At 37.7% G+C, this 6,845-nt stretch overlaps 1 non-coding gene across 1 annotated transcript; it reads left to right on the top strand.

Annotated features, from left to right (window-relative positions):
* The first annotated feature begins 3,025 nt into the window (after window positions 1-3,025).
* Window positions 3,026-3,132, top strand: LOC131175193 (small nucleolar RNA R71). The gene has a single exon (XR_009145355.1). It is a non-coding gene; the product is annotated as a small nucleolar RNA R71 (small nucleolar RNA).
* The last annotated feature ends 3,713 nt before the right edge of the window (window positions 3,133-6,845 follow it).

The following is a 6,845-nucleotide window of genomic DNA, read 5'->3' as shown; positions in this document are numbered from 1 at the left end:
GAAAGCAGCAGAGTGAGCTGCTGTTATAAGACTACACTGACTTTTTGTACGGGTATTTATTTATACCCTTGTAAATTTGACTTGATGTAAATAATCTTTTGTTCATATGTATCTAAGTAGTTAGATGAGCAATTGTACATTAAAGTTTGTAATAATATTATTTTTTATTTTCCTTTTGTAAATTAAGACTTGTGTATGTAAATTTAATTTAATGCAATGTTTATGAGTCTATCAAATTATTTTGAAAAGAAAAATTTTGAGTTGTGAATCTTGAATTGAAATTTGGTTGAATTGTATTGATTTGAGAATATATTGGCGGTTGGGGTTGAGAAATGAAATTATTGGGAGTGTTTTAACAGGTTTTGAAGAACTAGTTTTTCCCAATTATAGCCGGCACTCTGCCAAAATTTTTACAAAAACTACGGAAAATAGAATTTATCAAACATTTTACTTAGGTTTTAAACTTCAGTTAAAAGTTTTTAATTCTTACCAAAAATGCTCGCCACCTTTAAAAGAGATTAAATTGTTTTAAAATCTCTTGTAGTATATTTAATGGACTATCGGTAGGCAAAGTTCGGTAATTAATTAAGTATACTACGGGATCATGTTATACCTTACAGAGGAGTAAGGTGTGACACATGGGGCGTGTAAAGTTCTTACACAGCCCGTGTAATCTTCTAGCTTTTCATTTTTTTTTCTCTTTATATGCTTGATTCATGCTAGAGTATTCCTATTTATATGAATGAGATGAATGCAAGTATTAACGGTATAGTTACTTCCCCAGTTCGGTTCAATTTCCTCTTGTGTGGATTTGACTTGACAATTCCTCTCCTCTCTTGCCTTTAGTTCCTTGCTTTTCTAGAATTGAGATTTGGGGTTCCTATGAAATAAAATACGAACAAGCATAAAAAAAATAAAATAAAATAAGAAAGAAAGTAAAGTAAATTTGAAAATTTTGGGTTGCCTCTCAAAAAGCGCTTGTTTATAGTCTTTAGCTGGACTTTGCTTTTGTTGTTCATGGCCTGTCTGGAGGGTTGTCGAAGGTGCAGTTGGCTCCCTTCTCTATGGGTTCTCCCTGAAAGTAAGGTTTCAGCCTCTGCCCATTGACTTTGAATGCACCTGAGGTTTCACTCCACACTTCTAACTATTTAGTGTTTTCCTGAAGCTTGCCTTTGGGTTGTTCTTCTTTTAGCTTTTCTACCTTGAAAACTTGAGCCAATGGTAGGGGTGGATTAGCTGTCAAGTATTATGCGCAAGCTATAATTTCTGTGTTCTGATTGTTTGCTGTGTGGCTGTGCACGATGCATGCTTCAAGAGGATCTTCAGGGTGTGCTTTATGGAATTCCTCTTCAAATTGTTTATCAATTATATCAACCTTAAATCATTCATCAGGTTCAAGTTTGTGCTTCATTGCACTGAACAAGTTGAACTCCACTTCTTCATCTCCTACCTTGAGAGTTAACTTCTCGTTCTTAATGTCTATGACAGCTCCAGCAGTTGCCAAGAAAGGTCTTCTCAGGATAATAGGAATTTGGACGTCCTCCTCCATTTCTAGTACAACAAAATCAACTAGGATAAAGAACTTTCTCACCTTAATAGGGATGTTTTCTAGGATGCCCACAGGGTATTTTACAGATTGATCAGCCAATTGCAATGAAATTGTTATAGGTTTAAGCTCCCCTACATCTAGCTTCTTACATATCGACAGAGGCATCAGACTTACACTTGCACCTAGATCACAAAGGGCTTTGTCTATATTCATGTTATCGATAAGACAAGGTATGGAGAAGCTTCCTGGATCCTTAAGTTTTGGTGGCAGCTTATTTTGCAATATGGCACTACATTCCTATGTAAGAGCAACAGTCTCATAATCCTCTAGCTTTCTTTTTTTTTTTATAAAATGTCTTTAAGGAACTTGGCATAAGATGGCATTTGAGAGAGTTCTTCTTTAAAAGGAATTTTTATATAGAGTTTCTACAAAACTTCTAGAAACTTTCTAAACTGCTTATCCAATTTGGTTTTTTGGAATCTCTGAGGAAAAGGTAGAGGAGGCTGATATGGTTCTGATAACTTTTTTTTCTTCCTTGCTTCCTCTTCTTGATCTTCTTTAGCTTCTTCCTTTTTCTCCTTTATTTGGTTTTCAGATTTATCAGAGGTTCTCTTAATTAGTTTTTCCTCTAACTGTTCTAAAACTCTTCCACTCCTCAATGTAACTGCCTTACAGTGCTTCCTTGGGTTCATCTCTGGTTGGCTAGGCAGCTTACCAATAGTCTTGCTTGAAAAACCTGCTTGCTGAGCAATTTGATTTTCAAGCATCTTATTGTGGGTGGCAAGTTGGTCCATTCTGGAAGCTAGCTGCTTGATCATTTCATTTTGTTGTTGTTGAGCTGCTAAGAAACCTTCCATCATGGATTCCATGGTCAACTTTGGTTCTGGCTGTTGGGGTTAAGGAGGTGGTGGTGGTTGTGCAAAGTTTTGTCCTTTATTCTAAAATCCAGAGGGTGCTGATGGTCTGTACCCTTGCTGTTTATTTATTGATTGATTCTGTGAATTTGACCATGAGAAATTTGGGTGGTTCCTCCATCCAGGGTTGTAAGCATTTGAGTATGGATTGTTAAGTTGCCTCTAGTTGAAGTTCCCTCCGTTATTTACATAGTTCATCTATTCTGTGGAGGGTTCATTGAAGTTATTACATTCTGAAGTCATATAATCTCCTCAATAACTATCACAGTGCTAGTTGCTCGTTCCTACCACGTTGGCTTACATTCTATCTAGCCTCTTCGTGAGCTGGTCAAATTGAGCATTTATCATGCTTAGGGCATCCACTTCCAGGATCCCTACTGTCCTCTTTGTATTTCCCCTTGCATTTGACCATTTGTAGTTGTGATATGTGACCCTCTCTACAAGTTCAAGTTCTTGTGTTACCATTTTCTCCATTAGGTCACCTTCTGTGGCTGAATCTACTGTGCTCCTTGTAGAGGGCAGTAGCCCATTATAGAAATTCTAAACCAAGAGCCAATCCTCTATGCCATGGTGTGGACATTCCCTCTGCAGGTCTTTATACCTCTCCCATGTGTCATAGAGTGATTCACCTTCCTTCTGTCTAAAGGTGTTGAGTTCAACCCTCAATTTTGCATTCTTTATAGGTGGGAAATACCTTGCTAGAAAAACTTGTGAGAGGTTTTCCCAAGTGGTGAATGTTCTAGCTGGTTGAGAAAGTAACCACTTCTTTGCTCTATCTCAAAGGGAGAATGGGAATGCTCTGAGTCTTATAGCTTGATTAGAGACTCCATTCATCTTAAATGTGTCACATAGGGCAAGAAAGCACTGGAGGTGGTAATGTGGATCTTCTATTAGTGAATCGCAAACTGAGTCTGTTGGATCATCTAGAGCCATATCGATTTTAATTCAAAATTGTTGGCACCCACTGTGAGTCTTGTAACACTAGGTTGGAATCCTTGTATAGATGGAGCTCCATAGTCCTTCAAGAGTCCTAGCCTATTATTGTTGTCAACCATGATTAGAGTTTCTGGATTTCCTTGATCTTGTTCTTGGCGTTTCCTTTCTCTCCTGATGGTTCTTAGGGTCCTATCTATCTCTGGATCCAAATAAAAAACTTCTTCCTTTGGCTTTGTTCTGGTCATGCACCAAACCAATCATCTGAGAGAGAATAAAAGAATAAAAAAAATTAAACAAAATTAAATAGTAAATGAAAATGCCTAAATCAGCTAAATTACCTATCGCCTAATATTACTAAAATTAAGTTCCCTGGCAATGACGCTAAAAACTTATTTGCTGATTTTTTAACCCTGCAAGTGCATGGATCGCGAACAAGTAATAAAGTAGTGAGTAGAGTATCGTCCCATGAGGAATTTAACTAGTAAGTACCAGACTACACAGCGATTTTGGCTGTCTAGGCTATCGAATAACATGGGGGAGTGAAATTTGTCTATTTTGAATACTGGGAATAAAAAGGGTAATGAATTTAAAATGAATAATCTATTTTGAAATAATTCCAGAATTAAGATTTTACACTTTAACCTTATTATGGATGTAATCTTGTCTATCCATTGGATTGAGAATTATTTGCCTTGATGGAAATTAATCCTAAAATATCCTAGGTCCTCTCTCAAGGCACCTAAGGTGTGTCTCAATTAGAGCTAAACCCTACTTTTGTAGGTGATCAGTTCTAATAAAAACCCTTTAAAACCTATGATTAATTATGGAACTCCACAAAGGTTATCAGCCTATCTCTAGGTCAGATTTCTTAGGTTCAAAATCTTAACTTTTTAATATTAATCTTCACCTTTCAGTTCTTCAATTAATATCTATAATCAATACTAAGTGGGTACCAACACATAGCATGCATTAAGATAGCAAGAAATTAAATCAAAGAACAAATCTCAAATCCAATAAATAAAACTCAATATTTGTCCATAATAATGATTACAAGCGTTACTCTCTTAATTCCAGAATATGGAAATTACTCACTCATGGTGAGTTCAACTAACATAATAAAAATAAAATAAAAGAACAATAAAAGTCCATTTAAAGAAATAGAACAAAAGAACCGAAGAGAATCTACAGCTTTGATCTTATGAAACTTCAGCTGAAGGCTCCTCCTTAATACTGATACACTACTCTTCTAAGTGGCTATAGGAAAATGATAAAGGTGTTATTATTCGGCTCTGGATTCCCCTTTTCTGCTTTCTACTACCTTTATTTATATTCAATGCCTAAGGTTAGGTTTTCAGAGTCCCAGAAGCATCAGAAGTCTCTTCTCTCTGTCAAAAACTAGAGCTGGAGCCAAATCAAGAAACTAGGTATCGGCTGATACATGGCCCGTGTGTCACTACACGGCCCAGGGCCATGTAACTTACTGGAGCTTTGAAGACTGCATCTCATATTGGCACAGAAGATTACATGGGGCATTGCTGGTTACAGGGGTCTAAGTACACGGCCCGTGTTCTTTTGCTTTACAGAGAGTTCCTCAATCCTGGCCAGGCAGAGACTTACACAGGTCTCTATAGTTTACACGAGTCTATGTACAAGGCCCGTGTACTACGTTTCTTCCTTGGCTCTTTTAGCTTTCCCCTGGCAGTAGGTTACACGGGTCTATGGCTTTGATTGCACGACCCGTGTAAAGTGTATCAGTGGCACTTCTCTTTCATTTGGTCTTTCTAAGCTGCCTTTGTAATGGCTCGGCCCACTAGTGATATTGTCCGCTCTGGGCCAAAGCCCTCACGGTTTTAAAACGCGTCAATAGGGGTTAGGAACCTCCATCTTATAAACCCAGCATCTCTCCCATGTTTTGTCGATGTGGGATTTGCCTAGGGTGTTACAATCCACCCCCCTTATGGGACTCAGCGTCCTCGCTGAGGTTTGCCCCACCATCATTCAAGGTTGCACGCGGAGTGGCTCTGATACCACAAATGTAATGGCCCGGCCTACTAGTGATATTGTCCGCTCTGGGCTGAAGCCCTCACGGTTTTAAAACACGTCACTAGGAGTTACGAACCATCAACTTATAAACCTAGCATCTCTCCCGTGTTTTGTCGATGTGGGATTTGCCTAGGGTGTTACACTACAATTTTGGCAGCTAGGGTTTGATGATTTTGCTTGGTAGAAAAATAGTTATGAGCAGCCTTTGGTAGTGGATGAGGGATTGAACATAATTGAGTAAATGAAATGCAAGAATTGTGCATGTGGGAAATGAAAAAAATTGGACACTTGAACAATTCTAAGGTTTGCGCATGTGATGGTTCATAAACCTTGTAATGGTCAATTGGTGATCATTTGAATGTGTATGATGAGGAAATGAAGTGAGTTGAGGCTTGGCATTTGTGTATGGGTTAGCTGCCTTGGCTGACCTGCAGGATTGAGCATGAGTCCAGCAGGTTTGGGCATTTATAAATGGAATTGTAGAGGTTCAATTGGTGCAAGGCCAATTGGACATGAAACTAGACACATAATGGCACAACTTTGGTATAGAAACCTTGCCCAAAAAACCAAACCAAGTTGACTTAAAAATTTCCCTAATCCGTGTGGCTTCCATTCTGCCTGGGCAAAATGACTAAATGAACAGTATTTATTCATTTGGTCATAACTTAGCGTAGAAAGATCCACATGACCTGAAATTTTACCAGCAGAAAGCTGAGACATAGACCTACAACTTTCATGAAGAACACAAATCCAAATTTTGACCATAACCTAGTCAAATTTCCAACCAAACTTAGGTTACTAAATTTGGCAGAACCAGTTTTGCCCAGAATTTTGGATTATGTCCAATCTAGACAGTTATGGTGTTTAGGCCATAACTTGTGCTACAAAACTCCAAATGGAGTGATTCAAAAAAAAAATGTAACTAGACACAATAAGGAACAACTTTCATGAAGACAATTTTGTCAAATTCCTACTGTACAAATGACCAATGAAACAGTAAATATGAGGCTTAAAATCTGAAAATTTTGAATAACTAACACTAAGCTTAGAAATGGTATTGGCAACCAATACCAACAACTTTAGAATAAAAAATATGGTATGTTAGGAGTATTAAAACCAATGTACCTATTTTCTATGCAAAAGTCAACCTTTTAGTTGATTAATGAAATGAATAGTAACACCTAAACTTAAATTTCAAGAATTGTAAAGTTTAAAAGTGTCACATGCCCTAGTACACCTAGCAAGATTGGTTTGGATAGGTTGGCATGCCAATAGGGTTCAGTTAGCAGTACTGCACATGGCACTATGCCATTCTGTGATTTTATGGCTTTTAGCCATTCTGACATTGTGTTGAGACTTGGCCTTGTGCCCTATGTTATTACAGCCTATTAGCTATTCTGTTG

Source organism: Hevea brasiliensis, chromosome 16 (genome assembly GCF_030052815.1).
Source record: "Hevea brasiliensis isolate MT/VB/25A 57/8 chromosome 16, ASM3005281v1, whole genome shotgun sequence".
NCBI classification, from domain to species: Eukaryota; Viridiplantae; Streptophyta; class Magnoliopsida; order Malpighiales; family Euphorbiaceae; genus Hevea; species Hevea brasiliensis.
This window is presented reverse-complemented; position numbering and strand designations above follow the sequence as displayed.